General features: G+C 40.6%; 1 long non-coding RNA gene across 2 annotated transcripts in view; it reads right to left on the minus strand.

Annotated features, from left to right (window-relative positions):
* Nucleotides 1-15,149, minus strand: part of LOC139795958 (uncharacterized) — a 39,223-nt gene that overhangs the window by 14,948 nt on the left and 9,126 nt on the right. Inside the window, exon 3 of one of the 2 annotated variants that reach the window (XR_011725774.1) lies at nucleotides 5,557-5,664. The exons of the other annotated variant lie outside the window; for it this stretch is intronic. This is a non-coding gene — a long non-coding RNA (uncharacterized lncRNA). Of the gene's footprint in view, nucleotides 1-5,556; nucleotides 5,665-15,149 lie in introns of those variants that run through there. 2 annotated transcript variants of the gene reach the window in all.

Genomic DNA, 15,149 nt, shown 5'->3' on the forward strand with positions numbered 1-15,149 from the left:
TCCTGAAACTGCCCTAACAATCTGCACAAATAAACAATTATGCTCTTTATCTCTAAAACAATATGTACTTTGGTGCTCAAATGAAAAAAGGGGCCTGACCTGTAAGTATTAGTTGTTAAAATTATCCATATGCAAGATGGAACCTAATACAGCAAATTGTATCAGAAACTGATGCATTTGCTTAGTTATTCAAGCAACTAATCACACTCAGCAAATCAATGCTTGAGAACCAAAGCAGGTGCTTCATCTTTATCTCTACTTGACTTGACCACAAATTCTTTATGATGAAGATTGTCTGTATGTCTTCTGCATACGTACAATACCAGGCACTCAGTCAAAATCCACAGGCAGCCTCTTCATTTAGCTGCAGTTTATCTGTATTTTGTAACACTACCTATGTATCTCATCACATTCCTCCACTTACACTCAGTGGATTTTTCACAAACAGGACTTATGAAAACACAGTCTGTTATTCCCCATCACTGGTCACTGGTCTGTACTTCACTTGCCTCTACCAAGTTATGTCCTTTGCCAAAATAACACTGGCACTGAGTCTGCTTGAGGAAATTGAGGCACGGGGGCAATGGCACAAGAAAGGAGACAAGTCCTTCTTTCCTCTACACCTGTGGTCTTCAGAAGAGTCAGCAGGGAAGAGGAAGGGAGGATTTGGCACCCAACTCACTTCTAGTGGCATTACTTGCAAACAGATATAGACCAGCATCCAAATCCACTGCAGGGCAGAACAGCAGCCTGGATTAAGGGTGCAGGGCAGAGAAAAAGCCAGTGAGGGAGAGAAAAGGGAAAAAGAGTGGAAAGGTAGCATGGATTTCGGAGAAGGGGCAGAGACAGTCTCTAGGGCATAATCTGGATAAGGAATGGGACCCCTGAGAGAAAGGCAGTGAGAGACACCACAATAGAAGCAAATAGCTGGTGGTAGACAACAAAAAGTGTACAGGGAAAAGGTGAAGCATGTACCATCTGTTAGAAGAGAGCTGGTAAACAGGCAAATGAGAAAGAAATAAGAGACTGCTTGTAGAAAGGAAAGAGCATAGGCTTAGAAAAGGAGGGAATAACAAAAGATGGCAAAATAAGCAGCAGAAAAGTTGACATGAGAAAATAAAGGATAAACTTCAGATGGACATAATGAGCTAAAGACATTAAATACACAAAAAGAAAGATAGAAAAGACATTGGCATACATTACTGAATCTAATTATTTATGAACTCATGTCCTGCAGTACTTCACTGACAGAGGATCTCAGATCTCTACTGCTGCTCTTCACTCTAGAGCTCAGTAGTACAGTCACTTAACTGGAGAGCAGCAAGACTGCAACATCTGATACCCACCAGGAGATTGCATGGCTTTTTGCAGTGTGTAGGAAACTGGCATCACAACCCACGTGGTATATTTAAATCCATCCCCAGGGACATGTTTCCATCTGCTGACAAATATAGCCCAGATGAGCAGCAGCTGGTTGGCTGCACCTCTCACACTGAAGAAAAGCTTTGTGCCATTTAGGGATGGATGTGGATATGGCACGTCTGAGCTACTCACAGATGAGTGAGCTGCTGTTCAAACCAATAACAATAAAGACCTGCAGGCATCACAGGTTCACCCTCACATGTCTCAGCTTTCAGGTTCCAATAAAATTTCTTTTTGGACAGTAACACAGCATTGCTCTGAACTGTCTCACTGACTTACTCTTTCTACCTACCTCTCTGCTCTTCACATCACCTGTCATTTTCCTCTCCTTCTCCTTCCTACTCCTTCTCTTGTGCTCCTGTGGGTAAGAGAGCATCCTTGCTGTCTGTCTTTCTTTCAGGCATTTTCTGCCCTATCAAAGCTTCATAGGATCTAGATCACATGTGAAAAAAGTAGTTCTTCAAATATTCCTTTTTCTTCTCCAGCGTTTCTTTCCAATTTAAAATCGCGATTACGATATTTATTTTCCAAGCCTCTTGGCACCCAATCTGCAGGAAATAATTAAAAAAAAAAAGAAGCAGCTCTAGAGCTAGAAGATTAAGACACAAAATGAAGCTGTATTGAGGCTGGCTGACCTACAGGCTCAGTAGAGTGCAGGAGGGAAAAGCAACCCACTGTGTATTGCCACAGGGAGCTGTGTCTTAACAGCTGGTCAGGAATGAGAAATCTGGCAATCAGATCAGAACACTCACCTCCTACATGTAGTTTGGATTTGGAGAGACAAGAGGGAAAAGGTTATTTTTAGAAGGTGGGAGATGCAAGGACACATAGTTTTGAAAGGATGGGATTAAATTTTAACCTGTAGCTCGCCTCTCACCTTAGCTGTTTCTCAGAGGCAGCACTGAAGGCTGACACTCATTCTTTGTACTAATCATGCCTGCCTGTTGTCACAAACTGTCTGAAATCTAGAACAGGTTGTACCAGTAGAACTCTATAAATGATACAGCAAACTTTAAAGGTGTAACTAGTATGTAAATGCTCTGCTGTGCAGACTATTCCACCTTTGTAGGTTTGAACTATGCCTAACTCACCAGGGTCTAGTGTAGGTGACACTATAAATTCTCAATCAGCATCATCAAAACCATGCAACTTTTAAAATGCTCATCTACAAGGCAAAATAACTGTTCTGCAGAGTGATATGGTTCTCTGCTTTTCACCCAAGTGACTTGGTGTCAGTGTTCCCTAATGAAGCTATCAGCTGGGAGAATAGCTCACACAATATTTTAGCACTCTCCTTCCCTCTTATAGAATAGCAATAAATAAATTTATTGAGGCAAAGTACTTAAGATTTTCAAAAGCCTTTCTTATGTAGCAGCTCAATCTTAAAAGATAAAGTTTGGGAGGGCATTTAAACCAGTTTTCACTCACATCAGGATGTGTGTTGAGCACTTCTCAAACCCTAACCTATAAAATAGGCATATATAATTTGTTCCTGCATGTACTGTACAAGGAACAAACACAGTGTAATTTTCCTTCCAAAACTGAAGGAAGATGTTCCATCTGTGCCACACAAGGCACAAGTGACAACAAAGCACCACTGAAAAAGGCAGGGAATCAAAAGTACCATTATTAAACATAAATCAAGAAAACTGAACCTGTCTAAACTTTTCCTCTAGGAATGTACTGTGAGGGAAACAGGTCAGAGGCAGGCAACCAGTGCCTTGATTCTGCCATAGTATCTCCTTTCTGTCTTGTGCATGCAAACAGTCTGCTACTGCTATAGTCACCAATTTGCAGATTGGTCAATAGGAGCCAAGCTACTGAAATGCTGTGCTTGCCTTCTGAAGTAGATTCTTCCTCTTGGAGTCTTTGAGCAGTAAAAGCCACTTCAAGCATGCAAGCCTTTTCTAATGTTTCAAAGGCAATAATCAAAATATTACATTTTCTTAGAAACTTTGTCTCACTTCTGTCTAATATGCCTATAGTAGGCTCTTAATAACTTTTGTCTTTATCAATCCACTCACTAGTATGAAATGCCATTATAGAAAAACGTTAGGTTTTCCTGATCACACTACACTAAATCAAACCTCTGTACAACAACAGTCCCAGTAAGCATATATAATTATTTGTTTGGATCACACTTAGATATAGAATTGTGCCATGGAATGTGTCATGATTTCTGTATGAATACCAATTATGTCTAAACAACAGGTGTAAGCATGATACTAATCTTAGAAATTGATCGAGTCAGTGAATTCTGAAGGCTGACTTGGAAATAGGACAGATAGGTTAAAAAAATGACCGCAGATAAATTTCTATTCTCTCATCTATGACAAAAGTCAGGCTGTACCTTTTCATTCCTAAAATTCCCTCCTCCCCTATTTTAAGTTACTAATCTAATAACTCTTTAGAGTCCTGCAATTGAGACAGACCGCTTCTCCTTACAATATTCATTCTCTTTTCCCCATACATGATATATCTGTGGGTCTGACAGTGTTGGTAGATCTGAAGTTTCCCTAGCAAAAAAGCCCAGATGTAGCTGGTGGTCATGTGTCTAATCTAAGCCTATTCTTGGTGGTATTTGACAGCAAACCAAGTACAGGAGTTGTGCAAAATTGGCCATATATTTGATTTCTGAAGCTGACTATTCAGACTCATGAAGGTTCTGAGCAGATTGTTTAGTATCTCACTGGCAAGAGATGTTAGCTCAGTATCTAAAATCCCATTATTATTTGTGGGAAGATATGAGGCTGCTCACATCTGTAGCTCCCTGGCTGACCTGAAGAAAAGAGCCCTCATAACCCCGTAAGCTTTTTATGCACTTAGTGTGGGATTTGTCTGTTGTGTCCAGGCTCCCTTCCCAGTGGACTCTCATTTCTAGCAGGCAGCTTTAACTTGCAAATCACTGTAGATTCCTTCCTGCACTGCTTCGTGTGGCTAGACCCAGTGTTTTAACTGACTTCTGAAACTCAGCAGCAAAGGCTGTTTCTAAAAGTCTGTGTTTCCATGGTAGATGTCAACCAGAGAGGTAAGCTTTTACTTTGCACTTGGACTGCAAAGGGCCTGAAGGTAGCAGAGCCAGGTTAGTACAAATTAGGTATCCCATGTGTCCCTACAAATAATCTTGTTCAGTTTTGCCCCCACCCCACAAGAATGTCAGATGCCAGCCTGCATGTTAACTACTGTATTGTTGGCATTCTCAAGGATATTACACAGTTATTTATTATTGAAGAAAAGGCTCAGTGATAGATCTCCTAAAGGGCTATGAGTATCTGTGTGTACTCTTACATATATACTTCAAGACAAGGTGACAGCCAGTGGTACACCCGTGCCTAAATTCAGCTCTTTTGTGCTGAAAGTGTGTCATACTAACTGCAGGTAAACACAAAAAATAGCTCAAATAAATGTGGTGTTTAGATTCATCCTAATTCATGAGTTGATTCACAAAGACAGGACTGCTGAGAAGAAGGATCTTGCCTCTTCTAGGAACCAGCTTCTCTGAATTTCAGATTTTACCTGGACACGGGAGCTGATGCAATGTTTGTGTGAGAAAGAAAGTCAGAAAGAACAGAGGAGGGTCACTGCAGCTGAGTGCACAGCAAGAGGAAGGATGTCCTAATTTTTGAAAATGATAAAATACCTCTCTAACCCAACACTTCTTTATTTAATCAATCTCTGAGTCATACTCAGGCCTTGGGGGTTGAGTAGAGCTTCCATTAACCAATATCACAATTTCAGAAGTACTTCAGACTACATGTAGGGCCCATAAATACTTCAGTCTCTTAGAGAGATACGAAGTACATTTATTACCGTTTTTCTAGAAATAATTAGCTTTTATTTTTAGAAGTCTCTCTCATTTACCAGCCTACAAAGAGCATGAAGGTATGTCACGTACCTTTGAAGTCTTTCTTTGAAAATACATAATTAGAATTTAAACACCAACTAGATTATAAGTGGTATATACCCATAAAATCAGCTAATTTTAAATGTAATTGGCATACTCCATGCCAGAAAGAATTCATAAGGGAGTGCACTTAACAAATGAGAATCAGTCTGGAAATGTTACGTGAGCTTCTTAGACTAAAAGCAATTCCACTCAAAAATGATAAATAAAATGCATAGGCTGCATATCATGACTCAAACCTGACCATGAACTGGGGATATCTGACATTTCCATCTTCATCAAGGGGGATTCTGTCAAGTAGCAGCTCAAACTCTTCATCAGTAATCTCCACACCAAACCTGAAACAAACAGCAGTTAGCAGCACTCACTTGCGGAGTTCACATTTGGGTCAACAGTACCCACAATACCCCGAGCATATGGCTGCCATTAACTCTTTGTTACTGCTTCGGTCCTCCAGATCAAGAGCACCACGTGAATATCAGAGGTTAATCAGGGTTTTGATCGCTTCAGCTTTCTCAAAGAAAGAAATTCTACCCTAGAATCCCGGCATTGGTGGGGCACAGAAATAGAAATACTAGGATATTGAACTGTGTGCAATTGTCCTCTATAAAAAGTTATTCATTACACTAAAACACTGGTATTGCTTAAACTAGTTAACTCTGAAAGGCTTTTTATTTGGACTGTTTAGCATGAAAGTAAATGTAGAGAAAAACTGTCTTTTTGGGAAACAGCTTCTTAGTGCTTTTGGAAAGCATTTCATAATGGCTTTTAAGACATTTTGTACACAAATATTTTAAAGTGGCAGTGTTTATTCATCAGCAAGAAAGTTTTTTTACCTCTTCAGAACAACCAAAACATAATCCTTGAAATACTGGCATAAACAGGAATGACTTGAGCTATAATAAAGAACAAGGCGTTCATTCATCATTCTGTAAAGCTGGTAAAACTCAGCTAAATTCTGTGGGGATATGTTTTCTTTTTGGCAACATAGTAAAAGGTTATACAAACCATAATATTTATCTGTTGTTTTGGTTTCATCATCATGCTTTCCCATTTTACCTAACTCAATAAACCCTTCTGTTAGTGTGCCATTTGTCCTTAACTTATTTTGGGGACTTCTGACTCAGAGGTTTGGAGCATTGAGAAGAGCTCATTTTGTAGAATCCTTTACTCTGCCTGAGGAATTCTGCTGAGGAGAGCAGATAAAGCTGCTTTTGGATTTGACCTCAGATGGCAGTATTTTATTTTATTGGCTTTCAGCTTCATCTACCTACATTCACTTTTCATTTAGACACGTGCATTTAGGGAAGCTTGAGTTCTGCCAATACACATAACATCAAATTAAAAAAACCATAAACCCATAGCATTTTTTCTTAACCTATGAAGAATGTAAAACCTAACTTTGCCAGGGAGTGTCAGTAAGAAGAACTTTTCAGGAATCCATAACTGTTCTGGGGTTAAACACCATCACACAAGCCATTTGAAGACAAGGTATTTGCATGGAAAAAACCTGTTTGCTTACATGATCAATTAAACAAAATCTCCTGTTAATTGCTATTTCCTAATCCTTCTTTCCACCACTTGCATCAGGGGATGCCATCCCAGAAAGGGGCTCAGGAAGTTTAGGCTGCATTAAAGTGAAGAGTCTATGCTAAGAACAAAAAGGTTAGGTAAATTGGCCAACTTGTAGCTCTGCAACTAAGAGAATGCTCAGTCATTATATTACTTCTCTCTGTTGAACCATAGTTACAAAGAAAGCTAAACAGATTCCATGTGAAGTAAGACGTGAGATCCAAGGAAGAGCAAGAGCAGCACTCAGTGCAACATTTAAGGTTTTATATAGCAAGCACAGGTAACTGGCCTATCTTACTCATCATCACTAGCTTAAAATAGGCAGGAGAGCAACAAAGCCACAAAGTGCTCAAAAAGAAAAATGAAGCTTTTTGAACATTGTTCTTGATTTAAAGACCAAGAATTCCTGGGATCTAAAAAGCAGCAGTAAAAAACAGCAGTAAGGAGAGGAAAATAGGATCATGGGATCAGAAGTTATGTCTTAATGTTTACTATCCGTTTTGTCCTCTCTTGGAGCAAGACTAAATAATTACTGAAGGGAGGCTTTCCTTTTCTGGTAACTTTATTTGCCTCAGTATAGTTTTTTGTAAAGACACAAATTCACACACAGATCACTCCAGCACCTTTAGCTGCAATAAATTATCTTTCAGTCACCAGACAGACTTCTCTGGGTGCTCTGGATTATGATATTTTTCTCTCTCTGTAGCAAAAGATAGGTGCTCTGCTTGTGCCACTAGAAGTGTTGGCATGAAAAATCCCATAAACTACTAATTTTTTGTTGTTGACCAGGAAGATTTTTTATGTCAAATGAGGGAGAAAAGTCTTCACTTCTGGTTACCAAATGGAAAAAATAAACCAAACCCAATTTCCCTTGACAGGTAAATAAGTATGGATTTTCTTGGAACTGAACCCAACTGGATCATAACCCGTTACTGAGAATATTTCTCATTCTATAGGTTCAGTATAGCTCTGAAAAACTAACCCTTCAAACTCTTTTGACAGAAGCATTGCCAGTGACTTGACCCTGAACACAACTGGGGAAAAACAGATGTCTGGAGAGAACCCAGTGATCTCTGGGTGCCACAGTACCCCTATAGGAGTGTCAAAAGTGTTGAAGGTCCCCAAGCTTCCCAAATGCATGCAGGGAGATGGGAGCTGGTCCTGTAGGTCTTGCCTAAAAGTACACCTGTATACATTTACTTTGTAGGGTGGTGAATCCTGTTGGAACAGGAGGGGAATCAATTTAAGGTCCTGGAAGGTTTCCTATCTCTGCCTTGAGATGTTTCTGCAAGGACAGAAGATACATAGACTGGCCTAAAAGAGTAAAACTGGGAGAAGGGAGGTACAAGGTTCACCAGCTTTGCATTCTGACATTTTCTCCATTATTAAAATTCCAAAGACCTATTTTACATTACTGATCTCAGGATTTCTGGAAACATGCTGTGATTACATTACATCCATCACGCTCACTGATGTGGAAACAGAAAAAGCACTGAATGAAGAGAGTGTATGGCCTATACCATTTGTTATCCCAAACAGTGATATTATACCTTTCATTCTGAACTTCCCCCTAAGCTTTACAAACACTTCCACAGTATACAAAAGCAGTAAACAGAAGAATCATGTGCTCCAGCATGAAAATGCAGCCACCTGAAACTAAGCAATGATTTAATCAAACAGCAACAGCAGACAACAAATGAATCACTGGGTTCTCTAGGGCACATTTTCAAAGGCAGGTGCAATGGACAAGGCTTGAGAAAAAGATATCTATTAACTGAAGGGCTAAGCCTATTTAGACAGAAGCTGATGCAAAACACATGGGACTGGTTAACAGTAAGGTTGAGAGAAAATGCTTTGGCAAGAAGCCCAGAACCCCAGCAAAGGGAGCACCTGCAAAAGTCACATGTGGTTTATCGTACCAATACCTACATTTGCTCATACAAACTGTATCATATGATTAATACCTGCAATAATGCCAAAACCAGGTAGTTCTCACCTCTCAGATCTCAATTCAGAGAGAAAGAGGGGAAGATAAGGTGCATTGGGAAATTCAGCAATTGTTTCAGTTACTGAGGTGTCTTAATAATCTATAAAGGCACCACTCCTGGGTACCAGGAAAATAGTGTGTTTTTAAGAGGTCATTAGTGGAAAAGAGAAGAAGTGTACAAAACATTCCCTACAAGAAAGCAATTGGGAAAAAACACAGAAAGTAGAGATGAACTTAATAGGGTGTCAAGACCAGCATGCTACAGGAGCAGAGATGGCAAGGCAAATAACAGAGCAGACCAGGTGAGAAGGATAAGTGAATCTAAAAATGTGTTAGGCATTTGAAGTAAGAATGAGAAATCTATAGTGATCTGACTGTAAGGAGAAGTAAGTGGGAGGAATTTCCAAACACTGCATGATACAGCCAGAAAGATAAGCTAAGCAGATTATTCCAGTGGTGTGACCTCAGATCTGTCCAGGGAACACAAGGGGAAGGCAGAGGTATTTGTAATTGTTGAGAAATAGCAGGCAATTGTGAGGTGCACTGCTATACAGTTCATGTGTGCAAACGTGTGTGGAAATAATGGTTTCTGCTGGCAGGCAGAGCATGAATTCACTACCTGCTGCCTTGGCTTATGAAAACATGGCCTCTGCTTAGCACCTCTTCTGCATTCTCTGAGACATCACCTGGTATTTCACCTGTGAAAGCAAGATTAACGATTTGGCATTTTTAAAGTAATGAGCAACAGCAAGTTGGGCAAGTACTTAATATTTACGAGAAGATAAGTTAACAAGGACTCTAAAATGATGCATTATTGGCATAAATCACAGGTTCCACTTCCCTCCAGAAAACCTTCCTTTTTCTACCTCTCATGGTACAAACAAAAGTATCTGTTTGTCCTCATCTGTGGTGTTGGTGCCTATTTGGCCCTTCAATCTTCTCATCCCTCTCAAGGAAGACATCAAATGTACCTCACCAGTGTTCACCTGCCAGGAAGCTTTCCTGAAGGAGAGACCTAGCATGGAAAAATTAGGCTTAGAAAGCTGAATCATTTCAATCTCTGTGTGAAACACTGCTTGGGAAAGCTGACCTGCAAAATTTGGAGGCAAGAAAATAAAAAAAAAGAGAATCCAATTGTCCCCTACTCATTCTTCCCCTATATGCTGTTGTGCCTCTGGTTTGTAGTGCTTCAAATAACCCAGGTACTGCATTTCACCTCCAAGTCATCATTAATCCCTGCTATTGCCTGCAAATCTGTCTTGCAAATAATCTACTTTCCCCCCTTTCAACATTATTCACCAAAACATCACAAACATTACCCAAACCCCATTGGCTTTGGCACTTAGATTTACATACTGGCAAGCTGTTCAGAGCATGCTTCATTCAAAAGCTGCATCCTTCAGCCACTTAGGCAAACAGCAGCACAACACAACTGTTTTCCCATTTCATTACAATTTCTCCAGTAAAGCAGCAGCCAGAATGATGCACACTTCAGCAGCGAAGCAGGGCTTAACCCAGTGTTCTGGGCAACATGGTGCTCCCTGCAGCCTTAAGTTCTTCTTAGGGTGTCATTCTTAATTTCAGCTCTTAATTTCATCCTGCCATTCAGACTCTGCTGGTGGCCACAAACTGCTAGGGATACTGGATCACACCACAGCTTCTTCAGAGCCAGATCTCCTCTCAATGGGAGCAAGGTACCTAAGTGCCTTCTAAAATTTGGCCTTAAAGTCTCTTGTAATTTTTACTATTTGAATCAAAGCTAGAAAAATCTTTTCCATGGGAGCACTGTGAAAAGAAAAGGTAGCACCACGATTACCTGGCTCCCTTTTGTTTCCCTGTAAAAAACCACAGATCTGACATTCAGATAACCACACAACAGCACCAGGCTGGTGAGGGGAGAGGACAGTTTGGTGAGAGAGGTTGTACAGGTCACCATGTTTTAGGCTCTGGATTACTTGTAAGCCAAGATCCCTACAGTCACTGCAACTCTCCTACCCAACCCCTTAGTAACATCTCGAGGAAGACTCTGACACTGCTAATGTAAAAAAAACAAGAAGGAAAGATCAAATACTTCCTTATTATTATTCCTTGTATTCATTATGAGAAAGTGCAAGGAAGCTCATACTGTGTCAAAAATACGTTTGCTAGTAAGAGGTAACAATGCAGCATGTGGTATGTGTACAGCATTTGGTGGAACTGGCCAGTTTGTTTTATGTCCTTCAGTTCTGTATCTTGAATTATTCCATAAACCAGATTGTTCAGCATGTCTTGCTAGTTATATGACTTTTTGTCACCCCTTAGTACCTGTGCCCTTCACAAACTGATGGATTATATAATTACTGACCTCTGCCTGTCACACGGATGCATTGTCCACAGTCATACAACTTCAGAAAATAGAACCAGGTCTCCTGAACTCCTGTGTCATGCCTCTTAAACCTTCTCTTTAGTCCAATACCTTTCTACCCTTACCAGAGGACTCCCCCAGGTCCCAGTTTTGTGCATCTTCCCCTCAGGTAAAGCTACTTCAGTCTTACCACATATTTTCTGGAGTACTGTAAAACTCATGCTTAGAGGAAGCCTAAGCAAAGTAGTAGTCAAAAAGCTTCAAGCTGTCACACCTGTCTGTACTTACTGTGCCACAGCAGCAGTCCCTCTGACTGCTGAGTAAGTATTAGAAACAACAGGAGTTGGGAGAAAATCAAAATGGCAAAAATTAATTGTGCTTGACTGCTAAACACCTTTCCATGGTAAAACTGACAACAGCACTGCAAGCATCTGCTGCTGCAAGCATTTCTTATCTACTGGAGTGCCTCATTGCACGCTCCTCAAGAGGTCCAGTCAGGTTACCCAAATGACAACAGCAGACCTACATTGCCATCTGTACATTAACTATAGAGAGCACGAGGCCTTAATTCCATCTCCTTACTATTGCTTCACCAGCAGGAGCAAAAACCATCTTGGGAGGCCTCATATGGATTCCACCAAAACACATGATCAAGAATTATCAGAGTTATTTTCCTCTGGGTGCTAAGCTCACAGAAAAGGTCATAAGGAGGGAAACCATGCAGGACCATTGCTATTCCTTGAATTGTCATCCAAGGCTGTGTGGGCAATTCCACCCAGAAGCAAGCAGCAATGTACCAGCTGCAGCTTTGCGGGTGCCACCTGCTCTCCTCACAGCTGGGATCTACACACCACAACTTCTACCTCATGCCCATAAGGATCCTAAAAACATGGCATCTCCTGCTGCAGCACAAGAGATACCCTCATATCTGATACCCTAGAAAAGTGAAAGTTCAGCTCCAGTCTAGAAGTGTTCAGAAGTCCACAAGTGGGATCACCCTGCTCTAAAATCTGCCCTTGCATGCTGGTGAGTAAGATAAGAATGCTAAGTGCAAAACAAATAGTGTAGGAGTAGTGTTTGTGCAAAGTAGGCAGCCTCAAGAGAGCCATCTATATCCTTGCATAACAGACAAGTAAAGCTGATGACTTCTTCCTCTGAAAGCAGATGTAGACCTTTCATAAACTGACTGTGGGTAAAACTTGGCAAAAAAATGCTTGTATTTCATCAAAGCCAAAGGATCCAAGTCATGATCCAACAGGCGTAGGCAGCATCATTTGTAACAAAGCTCACCCAGTGGCAAATACAAGGAAATATCTCCTGAAAATGTGATAAAACCAACAGCACGTGCCACATCATACACCCTTTGAAAATGCCTTTCACATAAGTTAGCATGCTGAACAATCCCCTTTCTGAAACAGCTTTTCACAGACTATTTGTTTCACTGAACTTACACATTCATTTTGTCAACCACATTCTTTTTATAAACAAATTTAAAATATTTTAAAGTGAATTTTTAGCATTTCGGAACAAAGCAAAAAAAAATTTTAGAAAAAAATCACTTTCAAACACAACATATAAACTTGAAAATGCTGACATTTTTGTGAAAGTTTATTGTGAACAATTGTGTTAGGAGTATCATATGCCCTGATAAAGTCAATGTTAAATCAACATTATACTTTTTAAATGAATCAGCTAATTTAAAAATGAGCTTTCTATTGCCTAAAATGATGAAAGTTCAACATTCTGAGGATTTTCCTACAGGTTTTCTAGCTGTGTTAGCAGAGAAGCTACAAAAACCATGACAAAGCACTGCATTTGGTATAGCTTTTAGGTTTGACTCTCACTAGTTCACAGGCTCAGTGATGCTCAGCTGATCTTAGTGTGGTCATTTCCATTTGCCTTGTGTAATGCTCCATGGGAGAATGGGGAGGTGTATCACCCATTTTGGCCAGGTGCACCTAGATATATAAGATCAGTAAATATGCACAACTTCCTCATATTAATATTCAGATGACTGTAACAATCCCAGCTTAAACATAAGCATTCTGTTTCTTAGCACCATCCTTCAAGTTTAATTCGGTTGGATTTATTAGGAATAACTAAGATGAAATTTGTGTGAAAGAGTGAAAGTTACAGCTGTTAATTCTTGTAAATGCTAAGCAGATCTTCCACCTGCAGCAAACTGACAGCTCCAACTATTTAAAGCCAGGTTCCAAGGTCACAACTTGGGCCAGTCTCCTGTTTGCATTTCACTTCAAGGGCTGATTGAGCACTTCAGAACTTGGCACAGCAAACACAGCAGGTGAATAAGAGGCACAGAATTCTCCAACAAATTCACCAACTGACTAGTGGTTTAACTGTAGTTAAAACACAGCTTTTCTTTATTATCTTCTTATGTCAAGCTCTGTGAAATTAAATTATGGTATCTATTGTACTGGAGAAAATTTAGAACTGCATGCCAGTGCTGTCAAAGGGTCATAACATAATTACGGTTCTCTCCAGCATTCTACCTACTCCTCTTAATCCAAACTCTCGACAAACTAATGACAGACTTGCCGGGCTGAGACCAAATCTGTGCTGGATACAGCCTATTTAGTGCTCCCTTTACCAAAGGGCGCCCTGCCATCTAGTGGCAAAGACATTGCAAAAATACCATTGGTTTTTCAAAACAGGAACTTAATATGGAAACCTTCCTGCAAGGTTGTGAAATATAGTACACTGTATATCGCACTCTAAAGACCTACGTCAAGAGCCATTAAGAAAAAGCACACAAAGTAGAAAATCAGCATTCTCTATCTACATTGCACTGAAATACAGTTTTCTTTAACTAGTTGCTCTAAAGTTGCAATACGAGTCACAGACTACATGGTGACAGCAGTCATTTAGAAGGAAGAAAGTGGAGGTAGAGGAAATTAATTAGGGGTATAGAAAAATGATGACTTACAACACACCATAATAACCACCCAGCTGTGTTACAAACTGACACATCTATTCCAGAAAGGTCACTTCTGTCATTTGCTCCAGCCCCAAGGCAGACATTCCCCGCCCCCCTCCTACATAACAGCTTCAGCTCACTGTGGGGGATGTGATGAAAACTCGGTTTTTGCAAGGCTGCATGATTGTCTGTGCTGATGTGAGCAGAGACAGTGAACATGTGATGGGAAGGGAGAAGGAGCTGAGAGCTGCCACTGAGCCATCAGGATCCTCGTGCCAACTATGAAACTCTACTCTCAGTTTCTTATCTGCTGTGCATTAGTGCTAAGCAGCTGCGTTGTATCGGGTCTGGCTGGAACGAGTTAACTTCAGAGCAGCCTGTGTGCTGCTGTGGTTTGGATTTGTGACTAAAGAACTGCTGACTGGTGAAACACATCAGTCTTTTTGGCTGTTGCTGAACAGTGTTGGCACAGTGTCAAGGCTTCCTGTTTTTCTCATGCTGCCCCCCTCCAGTGAGGAGGCTTAGAAGGGTGAGAGCAAGAAGGGAAAAGACAGAGACAGGACAGTTGACTCAAGCTGGCCAAAGGGTTATTCCATAATATCTTGCTGAGCAATAAAAATTAGGGGTGGGATTGTCTTCCAAGGTAGTCATTGTAGATGCTGATTGGACTGTTGACTGGAAGGACATCAGTCTGCTTGTGGGAGATGATGATTGATGGGTTTTGCATCACTCTGCATTTTTTTCCATCACTTACTAAACATTCCTATGTCAACCAAAGACTTTTCTCACTTTTGGTCTTCCTGCTCTCTCCCCTGTCCTGCCTAGGGGAGAGTGAGCAAGTGGCTGTATAGGTCCATAGCTGCTGGCCAGGGCCAACTCATCACATCCATCCAATTAGCTTTTCATAGCAGATACAACAGACAAGCATTTCAGAGATTGACATTTCAGAGCTTGTGGTCCAATTCTAGTCCTTTGCTGCACTGAC

Source organism: Heliangelus exortis, chromosome 4 (genome assembly GCF_036169615.1).
Source record: "Heliangelus exortis chromosome 4, bHelExo1.hap1, whole genome shotgun sequence".
Lineage (NCBI taxonomy): Eukaryota > Metazoa > Chordata > Aves > Apodiformes > Trochilidae > Heliangelus > Heliangelus exortis.